At 40.2% G+C, this 17,643-nt stretch overlaps 1 long non-coding RNA gene across 1 annotated transcript; it reads left to right on the forward strand.

The window, feature by feature from the left end:
* The first annotated feature begins 12,351 nt into the window (after positions 1-12,351).
* Positions 12,352-14,567, forward strand: LOC123937353. The gene is made up of 3 exons (XR_006817461.1): positions 12,352-12,420; positions 12,798-12,878; positions 14,072-14,567. It is a non-coding gene; the product is annotated as an uncharacterized LOC123937353 (long non-coding RNA).
* Positions 14,568-17,643: the final 3,076 nt, after the last annotated feature.

Raw genomic sequence — 17,643 nt, forward strand, 5'->3', positions numbered from 1 at the left:
AGAAAATTTTCTATTTGAACCTTATGAATATATTCTAAAGTTGTAATAACTGGTATTTTCTAATTATTATTTTTATTATATTTTAAATACTGAATTTTGTGAAATCAAGATTTAGCTTTGGGACATTTGAATTTGTCCAGTAATAAAATCTAGATATTTCTGAAATTTTGGACTTCTGTGTTTCAACAAGTAAAATAAGAACTTATATGCATTCATATATATTTTTAATGTATTCATATACATGAATTTTCATCCATGAACATTCCAAGCAAACCTTAAAGACAATTGGCACGTATTCTTTGCTAATCGTGTGAAATACAGAGATACCAGGTATTTCTCATAATCTTTTAAGAATGTGAAAAACTAGTACTGGGATCAAGCCAATGCTTATTGGGGGAATCCTTTATTTTATTTTATTGTCATGTTTTGTATTTTCATGATGGTAAAATTATTTTATGTTTATATAATTCTTTATTGTTTAAGATGTTTGTGTATCCAAATATTTTTTAAAATTTTAATTCCAGTATAATTAACATACAGTATTATCTTTGTTTCAGGCTTACAATATAGTAATTCAACAATTCTGTCCATTTCTCAGCGCTCATCACAAGTGTACTCTTAAACTAATTGGGGGAATTCTTTAGACCTATAAGCCATGGTATGATAATACGTAACATTAAGTTAATATAGGGATCTTAATATTACAAGATTTATAATATGTCTAGGAAAAAGCAAATTTAAAAAGCTTGAAAGATCAGGATAATACTTAGCAAATTTTTAAAAATAATGGCTGACTATATAGAAGTACATTGATTTTACTACTACTAGAAATTAAATAATGGGTGAAGAATTAGCTTATTCAGCCAGAAAGTATGCATGTGAATTATGTATTTATAATTACATAGTCATTAAAAAATGTATGCAGATCACATAATTGTGAAATAAGATTGTTTTGCAGATTCCAGAGATAGAGCTGTTTTGAGTATTTTATATCATCTCAGAGTACAGGAGACTTCCCTGTCCTGGCTGGCAGCAGACAGCCACAAAAGAAAGCCACCTGGTCAGAGCTTTGAGCTATCACACTGCTGGAACGCCAACAAACAAAGCGAACTGAAACCTCATCAGATGGGGACGACGCTGCCACAGAGAGGGAGCGATTTGGTGAACAAATTTACTGAGGATCATTGGTGGAATATAGTCTAAAAGCCAAAGTAATTATTAGAAAGTTTTTAACTTTATTCAGTAATTGTGTTGCTCTTATTAATACTGCAGTGTGATTTTAGAATTTCTTAGGTAGAATATATGATGTCTGTGGGGTATCTTAGTTTTCTTTGATTGCTATAACAACATCCTTCATGCCGCCTCTGCTACCGAGGGGCGGATACTGTTGCATGTATTCGTTGCAGTTTTTAAAAATATTTTTAAGTGAAGCATAGTTTCATGATATTGCCACATAGTGGAGATACAGAAGATACATTTTTTTTCAAGTTTTTCTTCTAAGATGGCTTCAGGAATTGCCCCTGAGAAAGAAATGGGCCCCACAGAGGGTCCTCTTTCCCCACAGGTCTCCACCCCCAAACTCAGAAAGCCTAGCCTCCATATCTGTTTCACCCAAGGCCTTCCACAATCTCAGAAGCAACACATAAAAGCATTTTGATCCTGGTTGATTCCCATCCATAGGAACCACAAGGCTTGGCCACAAGAGAAAGAAAGAGAAAGAAAAAGTTAGCAGCTGAGGAATGGCAACAAAATCCCCAAGAATGAGCTGAATCAAGAAAGTGTGTTCATGCAGAGGCCTTGCCTAGCTTTTAGAACAGTAACTTTTGGGGGGGCGCCTGGGTGGCTCAGTGGGTTAAAGCCTCTGCCTTTAGCTCAGGTCATGATCCCAGGGCCATGGGGGCCATGGGGATCATGGTGGTCCTGGGATGGAGCCCCGCATCGTGCTCTCTGCTCAGCAGGGAGCCTGCTTCCTTTCCTCTCTCTGCCTGATTGTGATCTTTGTCAAATAAATAAAATCTTAAAAAAAAAAAAAACAAAACAGTAACTTTTTGCTTTGCTTCCTTTAATTTGAACAAGAGGGCGATATTGACACAACTATCCCAAAGGAATAGGTGCAGAGAGAACCCTGACCCCTTGTGTTCTACCACTGACTGCCTTCTTGACAGCCCTGTATTTTGGTAAGTTTTACAAAGTAGCCTTATCTTTAATTGCCTAGTCCTGTACTGCTGGTTTCATTTAATAAAATGAGGAGTTCTGGGTGTTTGGGAACAAAAGCGTTAATGGAAACACCTGAAATAAAACTAAACGTGCTCCAAGAAAATAGCTACTGAGTTATTCTATCTAAGGCAACAAAAAGAAATTTCTATCTTCGAGAGTCTCTGCTAACTCCAGAGGGCCAAGATTTTCATGATAAAGAGGCCTCTTGGAAAGTGCCCCATTTTTATCTTTTCCATTTTGAGAAAATCGCACAGGTGTGCTTCTTTCTCTTTGTGTCCCTGATAAGGCAATTTACATTTGTTTTTGCCTTGGTGGGGAAGGCGGCACTGTATTTAATTTAGGTCTGGTTTTTGTCTTCTGGCTAAATTGTAGCTTTCCAAGGGAACTTAAAACAATGAATTATGAAATATACCTAACCATAGTCTTTTCATTGCAGCTGCATTTCTGCCGTGTCCCAATCATAGCACAAATCATTTGAGGAATTTCTTCTAATTATAACCTCAGGCTTCCTGGCTCTTCTTTGAGTGAAGGTTGCTGCTGAGGGTAAGGAGTATTAAAAATATAAATCCTGTATCTAGGAAAGAACAACTTCATGTTCCATGCTGTTTAAAATTTATTGTATGTGTTGCTACAGGTAAGAAATTCCCATAAAGTTTTTTTATAAAAGCTTCAGTTGTGCTTGAGTTTTCAAATATAAATGGGCTATTTGGGGTCCAAATAAAAACTACGGTTCCCTTTGTAAATTACAGTTGCAACCAAGTATAGATTTTGAAATGAATTATCTTGTTCCTTATCCTTAACTCTCACCTACCTGACAATGTTATTTTACTTTAAAATACAGTTGGTCCATGTTATTCACAGATTCATATTTGTGAGTTTATCTGCTCACTAAAATGTATTTGTGATATCCTCATGATGATTTTTTCTGGTATTAGCAGACATACATGCTCAGAGCAGCAAAAATGCGAGTGGTGGGGTACCTGGCTGGCATGTGACTCTTGATCTCAGGGTGCTGAGTTTGAGCCCCAAAGTGGGCATGGAGTCTGTTTGAAAAAACAGCAAAAAACCCCACACTGTCCAATGCTCACACTCCGCTGAGATCAGACAAGGTGACAGTCTGCCTTTTTGGTTCAGTTCTCGTACTGTGAATAAGTTTACTGCCACGTTTTTCTCATTTTTATAGTTTTTATTGATGATTTCTCTGTTTAAAATGGCCCCCAAACACAAGTGTAAGAAAGGTTTGGTGGTCTCACAGAGAGAATATGTATGTTAAATAAGCTTTCCTCAAGCAGGAGTCACAGTGCTGTTGGCCAGGAGTTCAGTATTAATGAAACAACAAAATATATTAAATAAGATGTCTTTAAGCAGAAACACACACATAGGAGAAAGTTTGTCTTGTTTGGTTAATGGAAATGTTACGAACACAGGCTTGCAGGAACCTCACCCTGTGTTTCCCCTAGGAACAATAGTATCGATGCCAGAGGGGCAGGGCTCGAGAGGGCCTCAGGCCCCTCTCCAAGAGGGTTCTTGGCTTTGCACAAGATGGAATTCAAGAGCAAGTCACTTAGAGAAAGGGACAAGGATTTATTAAGTATAGAAGTAAGAAAGGAGCTGCTTCACAGACAAAGTAGTGGTCTGTCCCCCCAGGCAAGGAAGAGGAACCCCCCCACCTTCGCCTCTAATGAAGGGTTTTATAAGTTGGTTTTTGTTTTTGTTTTTTAATTAGCTAACTGGATAGGGAGGGGCTTACTCTTTAACTTTGGGTTTATCACTTACATTGGGTGGTCAGTTTTTCCATTGTCTTCAGGTTGTGGAATCACCCACGGGGAGCAATTTTAAGAATGTCCAGCTTTTATTACTTCCGCCGTCAGAGGGAGTGGGGTCTTGCGGTCTTTCATGAGTTGAATCTCATGACTCCTTTTATGACCTGCTGACTTTTAGGTTAAAGGTCAGCCTACAAACCAAAATGGTGTTACTTTGGTCAACTTGTCCAAGCCTCCTTTGCCTCCTGCTTTAGTATGGTAGTAACGAATTTGGTGTTCCCAGTGCCTTTACAGAACAAAACTACCACGAGGAATGAACACTTACTGTTCTTCAACCTGAGGCTGGGATATGATATTCACGATAGTCCAAATCAGGGGCGCGTGATAACACTGGGGCGAAATCCACCTCACCGCCGCTGCTTGCACGGCTTGAAAACTGAGAATAGTGTTTACGTTTTTAAATACTTGAAAAAATCAAAAGAATAATATTTTGTGATATGCAAAAATTATATAAAATTTGTATTTCAGTGCCTATAAATTTATTGGAACACAGCTGTGCTTATTTGTTCACCTCTTTCTGTGGCTTTCACCCTTCCGCTGCAGAGCTGACCGGTTGTTACTCTGCTCAGCGCACTCTGATTTCAGTGATGCAGCTTTTACTCCACACTTACAGGGCCGTGCCCACCGCCCTGCTGTGACTTTTTGTTATTTTTTTTTTTACCGGTTCATATTCAGCCAGAATAAGAAAAGTGGGCTTCAGATGCCTTGCATTTAAGGCACAGTTCCATGTCAGTTACGGTGTGGAGTTAGGTGGCAAACATCGTGTTTATTGTGTGATGTAATAAACATCGTGTTTATTGTGCAGTGACACTCTCACTGTGCTAAAAGGAAGCAATTTACTTTGGCGTTACCGGGCATCGTGGTACTCCCAGCTTACAGAAAGTAATGGTCAGAAGTATAAAAAGTTTAAAATGGGACAGTTCATCATAGCAGAATGGGTTTAAAAGAAAAGCTCCAGCTAACGGAAAATTCTGCTGCTATATACTACCCTCAGAACACTTCTAGCCACCAAATATGTGTATTTTTTCCCCCACAGCAAGCAATTCTCCAGTTCTCTGCGGACACCCGTTGGGGGTCCTACAGTTCAGTTCTGCCACTACCTGGAGTTAGAGTCAGTCTCACAGGTTAAGGGGTCAGTCCCACAAGACTGCCCCTCCTCAGACGCCAGTCTCAGGTAGTGGATCTTCAGGTGACCCACAACTTCTGTCTGACTCAGTTGCAAATTGAGGGTTCCCACAACCCCTGCCTTGGCTTGATAATATGCTAAGTAAAATGGCTCACAAAGCTAAGAAATGCACTTATTATTATCCATTTATAATAAAGGACAAAACTCAGGAAAAGACGGAGATGGCAGTGTATCAGGCAGGGTGCACAGAGCTCCCATTCTCAGTATGGAGGCATCATCATGTTGGCACCATTGATTAAACCATTGGCCATTCATTGGTGATTGAATCTAGAGCCCTGCCCTCCTGAGAGGTCAAAGGGTCGGGCTGAAAGTTCCTGAGTTGCTGCTCACCCCATTGATTCCCATGGCAATCAGCCCCCATTCTGTGGTTATCAAGGAGAGCCTTTTTTTTTTTTTTTTTGAAAGATTTTATTTATTTATTTGACAGAGAGTATGAGTACAAGTAGGCAGGGCAACAGGCAGAGGAAGAAGCAGATTCCCTGCTGAGGAGAGAGCCCAGTGGAGGGGAAGAGGGGCTCAATTCCAGAACCCTGGGATCATGCCCTAAGCCTAAGGCAGAGGCTTAACCTACTGAGCTCCCCAGGTGCCCCAAGAAGGGGGCAAAACTTGCCTCATTAGTTTACATTTAGATGTGGTCAAAAGGGCCTTTTTATTATGAATAACAAAACTCAGCTCCTTTAAGAGCTGTTTCAGGAGCATAGAGGGCCAAATGTAACAACAGCTGCTTCTATCACTTTTCACTTAAGAAGTTACAACGATTTCAGAAGCTGTGTGCCATGAACCATGGATGGAGACCAAATATGTATTTCTTATTTCATCACAATGTCACAGGGTTTTAATTGATGAAATTGGCATTTTGCTCAGACAATGGATTATTTAAAATGGATTCTCATTGGTCAGATTAGTTGTATGAAGGCATTTGGATTGGTTGAGATGTGTTTAGGAGACATGCCTACATTTAAATGAACAGGGGATAAGAATCTGGTTAATCCTCAGGGATGGACCCTGAGACTTAATCTGTATAAGTATTTCTGTTCCTTCCAAGGGTAACAGAATCCTGCCTGTAGTTAGTCTTCATACAAGATGGGATGAAATCCCCTCTAGGGGAGGGATTTCTTTGAGCTCAGAGCACAGAAATATGACCTGTTCGTGTCCACATACCTGCCTAATGCACCAACATTAACATCAACACAAAAATTGGGGGATCATTCTAAATAAAAAAGCTGCCCTGCTCTCCGTACCACCACCATTATAAACAAACAGGAGGCTAACGTTAGAAAAGGGAGCAGATAGAGACGGAGCGACCGCTTGCGTCTAGAAAGTGCAGGATTATCTACCACTGTGACATGGAAGATAAAGTAGCTTTTCACCAGGTGATGACAGCTTGTACTCGGCAAGCCATAGATAACTGGATCTGGGTTGTTCATGTAGCCCAAGTAGGACCATCAAATCTCTTCTTAAAATATGACCTGAGATACGAAGAGACCAAGTCAGTTGGGTAAGTGGTTCAGGCTACACCAGCCATCACACCAGCCCAAACCCACAGGCATTATGCAGCTAAGATGTTGCACAGAAGTCAAGGGTAGCAGAGAACGTTTCTGTAAGAAGAGAAAAGACAAAAATAACACCATCTTGCAAAAGAAGCTGAGACTGAGGTCCCACAGTCTCTACCCCCGTAGCGTGCCCAAAATTCCAAAATTTGAAATTGCAATCACTCATTACTTTCTTGTTGGTGCTGTGGCACATTACCATAAACTTAGTGACTTAAAACCACACAAATTTATTATCTGACAAATTCTTGAGGTTAGAGATCTGAAATGGGTTCCAGAGGGCTGTGTCCTTCTGGAGACTGTAGTCGAGAATCTGGTTTCTTAGGTTTTCCAGCTTCTGAAGTTTCCTTGGCTCCTGACCTGCCTCACTGTGTCCTCTCTACTGTGCATCTGCTTTCCCACTCACCTTCCTGCCTCCCTCTTACGAGGACTCTTGTGATTGTATTCGGCCACCCTGATCCTCCCTTTTCAAAATGCTTAGTCATATTTATTGATCTTGTTCCTCAGGTCCGAGAACTTCTTGGTTCAGATCTGTGGACACGAACATGCTTCTCTAGCTCCACACCATAGTGGTGGATAATCCCATACTCTCTAGATGCAAGAAGTCATTCCATCTCTGTCTCCTCCCTTTTTCTGTCTTTAGCCCCCTTTTTGCTTACAGTAATGCTGGTAGGGAGAGCAGGGGAGCTTTTTTATTTAAAGTAATCCCTCCAGTTTTTGTGTTGGACATTAATGTTGGTGCCTTAGGCAAGGTTTGTTCTCTTCTTTGGGCAAGAGGTTATTAAGATGCCTTATCAAAATAATCCTGACCTTGATCTCTGATGCCATCCATCTCAAGGAGACTGCTCCATTCTACCACACATATAATGAGTTTCCAGTGTTCAGTTGTTGTTTTTTCTGTTTGGAATGTACAAATGCCATAATCTGTCTTGCCATACCTGATGCTACACCTGAATGGCAGATGTCATCTGTATTTCAGTGATGCGTTCAACAACCCAGTGTCCAAGGGATAAGATGTGGATTTCTCCCACCGCCCCTGGCTTTATATCTCTGATACCTTGTCACTTACCCTAACGTTGTTTAATGGAAGCAGGACACACACTCAAAGATCAAAAATGGCGAGGCAACCATGCAGCTGGTAATTCCCAGTGGCCTTATCGGCATGGCAACCCGCACATGGACTCCATTTTCATTTTTGCTCTATATGCAGAGTTGCTGACATTGTTGATGAAGTTTTATTAAAATTCTTAGAATTTAGGTTCCCCTGAGGATTAAAGGGAATAGACCCCCCTCCCCCGAAAAAAAGCCCTTCTAAGTAGGACATTTCTTATCACCACCTCTCAAGTTTTCCTTTAATCACATAGAATAAAGCAAAAATATTTTCCCCTGTAAAACCTTTGCTAGAAGTTTGACTTCCTTGCATGTAGGGACTAAAGTGATCCATCAACAAAAGTGTGTATGCAGATTTTACTCTCTGATTTTATGAAAAAGGTCCATGGATACAAATTCTGTGGGTTTGGTATTTTCAGCCCAAAATGCCACCGTGGTGGGTAACGTGTTCAAATGAATGTATTAGCTGCACGAGGCAAACTGGTACTTCTCTTTGGCCTGAGGAGGCTTTCCTGCATGAGCTCAGTGTTCATTTGCTCCCCCACCTATGCACAGAATGCTTGCCTTCAGGCTTCCTCCCCCAAAAGGACCAGGATTGAGTGACTCCACTCTTCCTCCATTGCCCATGGCCACCAGGGACCATGAGGAGAGAGAAGACAAGGTGGTTACCCCATGAAAGGGTAACCCCAAGTCAAAATAGAGAAATTAGAAATCCAAATTCTTGAGGAAGAAAAAAAAACCCACCTGTAACTCCCAAATACAGTATCTCTAGCTCTCTAAAGTGGATGGGACAGGGCCGGTGTTTGAACAGAGGTCTTATAAGGGACTGTGTGTGTCTTTGGCGAAGGTCAACTGTCCCACATACTTCACAGGGAAATAGCAGAATTGACAATTGGGAAAGTTTCAAATTTTCCTCTTGGAGGTGGTCTGCTGCTTAAAGTCTCCTCTTCTTCTTCCAAAGACTTAACAAATAGAATGAGATTGTTTAGATATACCATTATGTCCATGGAATTTATGTTCCCAAGCACTCTTTCTAGCTCAGCTGCAAAAAGAGATACAACTTCAAGATTTGGTGTTTTTCTTCCACCTAAAGTAGGGTTAACACTTTTTTTCTGAGCTAGACCTTTATTTTATTTTAATTTTATTTTCTTTCCATAAGACTTAGATTGATTGGTCTTTAGAGTCATTCTTTTATTTGCAGGAATGTTCAGATGTTAAATGCATACTGTCCTCTGCCTAAGGCAGGTATCCTCAAACAGGTCTAAAATGATGTCCGTTCAGTTGGTCAGAAGGGTCAGATGTCCCCAAAGCAGAACTTTGTGTGCTGCTGGAAGAAAGTGTTCAGAATTTCTTGCTTTCTTTTGGAAAGAAATAATAGACCTGGGGAGATACTAAATCAAAACATTCTTATCTTACTCCGTATACAGAAGAGAAAAGGTTTTCCCCCTCTCCGTCTATTGTAGACAGAAACTACCCAGAGCACAATTAGAATAAATCTTGACTCAAAAACGCTGGGCCTAAGAAGAAAATTCTAACTTGGGGGGAGGAGACAGGACACAAACTTTTTATTGAGATTACAGGAAGGGGCACTTGACAATTCAGTAGTTCCAAGAACTAGGCAAAGATGTCCTCCTAATAGTAGTAGCCATGGTTTGGGCAATTTGGATTTTTTTTTTTTAAAGATTTTATTTATTTATTTGACAGACAGAGATCACAAGCAGGCAGAGAGGCAGGCAGAGAGAGAGAGAGGGAGAAGCAGGCTCCCCGCTGAGCAGAGAGCCCGATGTGGGACTCGATCCCTGGACCCTGGAATCAAAACCCGAGCCGAAGGCAGAGGCCCCAACCCACTGAGTCACCTAGGCACCCCAGAGCAATTTGGATTTTATCAAAAAGAGTGGAGAACAGTGAGGGGCCAAGACATTGTGTAGGAGGGAGCAGAGAAGAATAGTTATAGGCACTCAGTAGAAACTTCTGAGTTCTTCAGGGTCTCTTACACTATTTTTAACACAAAGGAACGCAAGAATGTTTTGCAGATGAGAATAAAGCTATTTCGTAGTATTTTTACAAGCATTGCATATTCACTTTCTTCATAGCCTGTGTACCTCTGGCAGACACATACACATCCTTGCAGTATATTGTTGAAGAACCAGAAATAGTATTCACAGTCTACCAATTCATTTCATTTCCACGGACAGAAAGAATTGTTATGGGGTAACAGTTGAGGGTCCCAGTGTCTCCCATAACAACAGGATGAGTCCTCTGGGAAAAGACCCGTTTCTTGAATTTAGAAATGCCGCTACCACCAGTCGCCGCAGATACCACCACTGACATGCCCTCCGTTACCACTGAGCACTTGGCTCAGCAGTTAGAGCATTTTGCATTCCCAGCATGAAATACGAATCTAATCTATTTTAGTCAATTTGTCCCATGCCATATTCTATATATATCTTAATTTTGTAGGATTCCAACATCCAGATACTCTGACATTAATACATCATTAGTGTGTTTTTTTAAGTCAGTAATTTTCTCTAATGAAGCAAGTTTTTCTAGGATGCTCCTTAAAAAGTGGAGGGGCTTCGTATTGCTAATGTTATTTCTCTTTAACACATTTTATATCCGATTCAGTGGTGGATAAATGATGGTGGATAAATTCTAATTGATCATTTGCTTCTCCATTACTTAGTCTGATCACAAGGCCTCTTTATATTATAATGGATAGCAGCCTGATTCAATCTAACTTCCACAAAAAGGGAATATTCACGTAGCTATAGTCTATAGGTAATGTTGGTTTCAGGCATGGGTGGTCCCAGGAGGTTAAACAATATCCTCAGGACCATTGTCCTTTTCTTCCAACTTTGCTTTCCCTGGGTTGGCCTGATTCTGGAGTCTCAAGTGGAAAATACGGCCACTAGTAGTTCTAGGCTCATGGTATCTCTTCAGTTAGTGCTTTTTGTACTTCAAGAAAATGTGCCAGGGAAGACTTTAATAGGCTAGCATAGTAGGTGGAATAATGGCTTCCCAAAGATGTCCCTGTCCCGGTTTCTGGAACCTGTGAATATGCTACCTTATATGGCAAAGGGAACTTTGAAGGTGCGATTAATTTATGGCTCATAAGACGGGTGAACATCCTGGAGCATCCAGATGGGCCTGAACTAGTCACAGGAGCTGGTACTAGCTCTAAAGATGGAGGAAGGGGGTCATGAAGCAAGGAAGGCAGATGGCCTCTGGAAGCAGGGAAAGGCAAGAAAACACACTGCCTCCTAGAAACTCCAGGAGAACACAGACCTGAGGACCCATGATAGATCATGATCTTCAGAACTATAAAATAATAACTTTTTTTTCTAAGTTTCTAAGTTTGTGGTGATTTCTTATAACAGCAATAGAAAACAAATACAGCTTTTGATGATTGACCATCCCTGAACCAACTGGTCAAACTTTGGTGTAGGACTGTAAGGATAGTACACCGCTCAGATATGGGCTATGGGCACTCCCAGAGCCAGGGTTGGGGTAAGTCCAACCTAAACCACATGCATGGAGTTTGGGCAAGGAATGAATCCATCGTGCTTCTTAGCTGCTCTGTGGGATTCATGTGTACATACATGTGTGTGTTTGTGTGTGTTTATATCTATTTATAGTCTCATGATCTAATTAGCACTCTCTTTGGCCTCTCCTGCTAGTGATCAGTTGGTATGAAATTTCTTTTTTTTTTTTTCCTTAATATTCTTTAGTCTTGGATGAAGGCCACCAGTCTATCATGCATCAAGGCCAATATATTTGTGGCATTTAATCTACATATGACTTTGAAGGCAAAAGCTGCCCATGTTTCAGAGTCTTTCTTCTTCTGGTTATAGTTCTGATACATTTTATTCTTACTCCTTATTCTTATCACAGCCCAGAAGTCATATTTAGGCCATCTGAGAAACGTTTTGTGCGCCTAATAAATACCATTAGCTTTCTTTATGTAGTAGCATACAACATAAGCTACCTTATCTCTCCCCCTGACCATCACAGCTCATCCCATTGATTCTGATGTAATCACTGCGTTTCTATCCCCTGGTCAAGTTCTGTGAATGGATCTTCTATTTCTGGAAGTGATCCAGATTTCAAAAACAAATTATTAGTCTGATAATGAGGATGTATATACCACTTTCCATATATTGCACGAAAGCTCAATATTGGGTTTGCAGAAGGCATACTTCCAGTCATCTAAATTTATATACTCACTCACTGGTTCCAGTGACTAGATCACAAAATGGTATACTATTTCTCTCTCCCTCCATCTGAGGATTCTAAACCCCAAAACCACTTTATTCTGGAGCCACTTCTCTTGGTACCATTCTGCTAATATTTTGGCTGCCATGGTGGATTGTCTTTTACCTCGGTTCTTTTTTTATGATTTGATTCAGGTACAACTGGACACTCAAATGCCCCTGGAGACACCCCTGTGGGAAGCCGTGAACTATAAGTGGGTTTCTCTGCCTATTATCTTGGAGGTGGAAGACTGTGACAGTAAGGCAAAATTGTTAAAAGAAAGGTATTTTTTTCCAACATACGGTTTTTTCCCACTGGAGAAATACAGGTATCTACTATTAATTGATGAGAGAAAACATGCCCTACCTCTTTCTCAGCTGGAAAAATGCACAGCGGAGTTGCAAAGGAAGACCATTCTGTTCTTAGTTTGCACTATATATAGGTTTGCACTGTATTTTAACCCATATAATATCCATGGGGGGTAAGAATTTAGGGATGGTTTTCTTTATTTTACTCATTTCATTCTCCACTCATTTAAGTGAGCTTTCACTTATACACTCTAGGGGGTGGCCATAGGATCTCTCTTCTGGACTCTCCTTCTTGAGGTATCCCCATAGTCATTAATCCTCATTAACTGCTTCTCTTTCTTCCCAATACCAGCCTACTCTGCTGTGGGTGCCCCTGAAATAGGTATCCTTTCCTGTTCCACAAGATTTCTGTACTGGGCAGAAGATAGGAGAGGTAGGTAAAAGTACTCGTCTGGTCTGAGAATATAAATTTTAAAAATATCTGACACTTTATATTATAGATGTTTATTTCCTGTCAACACATCCCTTTCCTCTTATATCTTATGTTAAGAGACTGTTCCCTGCCCACCAGACAGCCACCATTCTATCACCTACGTGCAGAAGCTTTTGGCTTCCAGGAAGTAGGGGTGGGGTGGGAGAAAACTCATCTCAATGTGGATTTTTTTTTGGACTGTTAAAAAAAAAATATTTATTCATTTGAGAGAGAGAGCTCGAGTGAGCATGAGCGGGGAGGGGCAGAGGTGGAAGGGGGAAGGGAGAAAGAACATGAAGCAGACTCCGCACTGAAGCCAGAGTCCACGAGGGGCTTGCTCATGACCTGAGCCGAAACCAACAGTTGGACGCTCAACCAACTGTGCTACCAGGGCATCCCAAAACCCATCTCACTATGTTAAAAAAAAAAAAACAAAAGCAAAAAACAAACACAAAAAACAAGGTGGCATATGTTTGTTTCTACAACTTCTTGACATCAATTTACAAACTTCATATCCATTATATTTCCCCCTCTTCCTCTCCTGGTACTATAAAACGTGAATGTCTTTTTTGCTCCGCATTATGATTTATCATTAGTTATTCCTGCAGCAGGGACCTGACTCCTTTGCTTAACTTTATGGTGCTCCTCCATCATCCAACACCCTTAATTCTGCATTTCTCAGTTTTCCCTGTCATCCTTCCATCTCTCTTCTCCCACTCGTGGTCCTTTTATTTATGTCATTCATACTGGCTGCTCCTGTTCTCTCATTCTTTATGCGCTTCCACTTTTCATCACTTTGACCTCTGCATTTGTTTTCCGGTTCACTAATCTGATCTTCAGCTGTGTCTGTTCTTCAGGCCATCTACTCAGTTCATCTACTGTGTTTTATTTCAGTTACAGTAGTTTAAATTTTAATGATTCTGATCAATTTTTATAGCAACCTATTTTGCTACATGGATGTGATATCTTTTTTATTAATGCTGCTGAAGATATTAATCATACTTTAAAAGAATCTTTCTCAGTTTGGTGTATTTTTTCCTTCCTCAGGAGTTCAGCATATTTAGGTTGATGCTTATATTTCAGGGTGTGATTTTCTTTAACTATTTGGTGATTCTTTGTTGTATTCTTTTCTCTGACTTAACTTTCTCTACTAGCTTCTGTTATTGTAGAACCTTCCAGAAATTGTGAGGAAAAGATAAGCTCTAAGGTAGAGGATGTCAATAAGAAGTCTTACATGGAGAGTGTTCCTTGTGCCTCTTGGATGCAGCTGGCCACTCAAGACCCAGCTTTGGTTTGTGTGTGGACACGGCAAGACAGCTGTCTGGGAACCAGGAAGTGGGCTCTCGCCAGACATGGAATCTCCTGGCGCCTCATCTAATCTTGGATTTCCCAGCCTGCAGAACTGTGAGAAATAAATTTCTGTTGTTTATAAGCCACCCAGTCCATGTATTCTGTTGCAGCAGTGGAATGGACTAAGACAGCATCTGAGTTGGTGTAAGTCAAAATTAGAAAACTGTCACCACCAGGCTCCTTCAGATATTCAGGAATTGACTGAAGACAGTCTGTTTGAACAAAGACATCTGAATTTTGAAAAGGCTGAAATTGTTGCCTAGTTTCTAAACCTTGAGTTATGCTCAGATATCAAAGATGTATCAGAGGCTTACCAGTAAGAATATTCGTTTCTGTGTTGTAAAATTAGAAATAATCTTAAGTTTACAAAAAGGAAGTTGACTCAGTTTTTTTCTATCTCCCTAATGTAATACTACTGTGCAGACACTAACAAGGCCGATGGAGAAGATAATGTCACGGAAATAGTCATGACATAATTAATGGGGGGAAAAGCACATTATAGAGCAATACCTGCGGAGATTCTTCAAAGGCGAATTCTTTGCCTATGGAAAGGTAAAACCATGAAACATGAAGTGATATTTTCAAAATGTTAAGATTTGGTTGGATTTACATAGCCTATTACATGAAGTTGAAATTTATTGGGTGAAATGTATTACTTTTGTCATCATGTAAAGTGTGGCTCTACTCATGTTTTCAGAAACACATCTATTTGGGTAAAGCAGGAACCTAAATAATTATTCTGGATCATTAAATAAGATCCTAATTCTTTCTTTCTTTCTTTTTTTTTTTTTAAGGTTTTATTTATTTATTTATTTGACAGAGAGAGATCACAAGTAAGCAGAGAGGCAGGTGGAGAGAAAGAGAGAGGAGGAAGCAGGCTCCCCACCGAGCAGAGAGCCCAATGTGGGGCTACATCCCAGGACCCTGAGATCATGACCTGAGCCAAAGGCAGAGGCTTTAATTCACTGAGCCACCCAGGTGCCCCCTGAATTCTTTCTTAAACAGTTGTAGTTTTAGTGAATTGATGCAATAATTAAAGTGATTAATTAAAGATTGAACTAAAAATGATACCACTTAGAGACTAATGATAAACTTACTGTGATAACAAAAAATATCTAGTGTTGAGACTTTTATTCTTTAAATTTTGGTTGGTATATATATATATATATATATATATATATATATATATATATCAGACACAAGATAATGACTGCAGTAGTGGGCTGCAGACAATTCTTAGAAAAATACTGCAGAAGTCATTCTTCAGTGCCAGAAGAATCTCATTTTTCACCCTGCGGGTGTCCTAGGCAGGTAGCCCAATACTACCGACTAGCAGTTTGTAGGAACAAAGCAACAATGCCAACTAAGGGTAGGTATTTTGTATAAGCTTTTTTATCCCTAGGACTTTTAAATTATAATGAACAATTTTTTATGCTTATGGAGCTTTATAATTCATAACAAGCATCCTTTTTATTTTATATGTCAGAAAAACAAGGTAAATGAATAGCCTTAGATCCAACAGCTACATTGTGATAAAGATGGGACTAGACCCTGGGACTCCACTGTCCCTTGCCAACATAATTTTTGCCCATCTGAGCTGACTCCGCTTTAATTTGCTAGTCTCCTAGAATTCCGAGGTGTTTGTCAAACATATTTTTGAGCTGCAAACTTGATTGTGCGTAGGAAGCTCAGAGCTCCCCATTACTTTCAGTTCCCCCTGAACTTTGCTTGGTGATCTGTGATACTTTGGTTAGAGATAGGCCTTTGAGTTTGGGACACCTATTTATTTATTCCAGTTAATGCTACATAGATAAGGTGTGCAGGTGGTTAAGTTAAAACATCACCCAGATATGTGGTTATAGTGGATGAGATAAAGCCAACACATGAAGGCTGAGCGTTCCGGAAATGCCCTCCTTGTTCCTGCTCGCCATGGTAATCGGCAGGGTCTAGTGTCATTTAATGCAGACATATTTTTACTCTTAAAAGGGCATGTTGTTTGTGAAGGCTTGTGGCTTCAGTTTCTTGATCTCCTTGACACCCAAAGGTAGAATTGTGGCCTTAATATCATGCATTCTCTTGTGGAATAGGCAGCAAGTGAAACCACAGGGATGTTAATAAATGAGATGGTGATACAGTAATTCTAACGATTTGGCAGGAAATGTGTACTTGCACATCTCCTCTTCATTTAGTCCTACTCCCTCCCCTTGACTGCAGTTAGAGAGGAGAGCACTTTACTTTATTGTTTTTCAAGTCTATGACTGGAAGGAAACTCACCTGCATTTTTCAAACTGATTTGTATCAGAGTTCACTGGAATGAGAGACTTTTGATTAATGCCTCTAGGTGGTGCCTGTGACCTGTATTTGGAGTCAGTAGCTTTGCGTGTCAAGCAGAGGAAGAACACTATAGAGGAGAAAGAGAGAGAGAGAGATGGAGTGTGTGTGTGTGTGTGTGTGTGTGTGTGTGTGTGTTCCAATTTCCAAGCTGTGAGAGGCAGTATTAGAGACCAACAAGTGAGCTCAGGAACCCCCTGTGGTTATTCAGTCCTCGTTTTTCCAATATCCTTTGTCTTTTCCCTTCTTAGAAAGAGAGTTCACAAGGTTGATATAAAAAAGGGGTGACACCCAGAAAGGAATTGGAATTTTTAAAATTTATGACTAGCCATTTATGTTTTTAGGGGTGATAAAAGGACACTTGCATGTGAATATTGCACATGAAATACATGTAATGAGTGTGCACAGAGGCATTCTGTTAGCATTTTACTGTCTTTCTTTGTAACGATGACGCATAGCAAGTCTTTTCCTCTCCCTTGGTGTTTTAGCCTCTTCACTGTCGCTTGGGGAGGTGGATATGGTCGCTCAGGGGTTGACATCATGTGTGATTGGAGTTTCTATCAGTGTTACAGTGGAACTAAGGTGAATGTCCATGTGTCACTCTAGAAAGCAGAGCTGGAAGGACCTTGAGAGATCAGCAAGGAAAAGAGTTTTCAAACCTTTGGTTTTGAGATCAATAACCTTTCAAGCACAGATTGCCTAATCACGTTTTGGGTTTAGAATAATTAAACAAAACAAACAAGGTCAGGAAAGTCTGTAATTAATAGAGCCTGGATTGAATCAACGCAGCCTGGTCAACTGTCTCCAGCTTTCACTGTCTTTCTACCATATCCTCTCTTTCAGTGGATTTTCATTGACTTCCTAGACCAAAAATTTGGGGGGTCAGTTTAGGATTGGCACTGTTTTACTTAGTAAGGACATGAAAGCCACCCCAAATAGCATCTCACCACTGCTTTGTAAAAGAAAGGATTAAAAAAAAAGACTTATTTATTTACTTGAGGGAACAAGAGAGTGAGAGAGAACATGAGCTTGTTGGAGGAGAAGA

Source organism: Meles meles, chromosome 2 (genome assembly GCF_922984935.1).
Source record: "Meles meles chromosome 2, mMelMel3.1 paternal haplotype, whole genome shotgun sequence".
NCBI lineage: Eukaryota > Metazoa > Chordata > Mammalia > Carnivora > Mustelidae > Meles > Meles meles.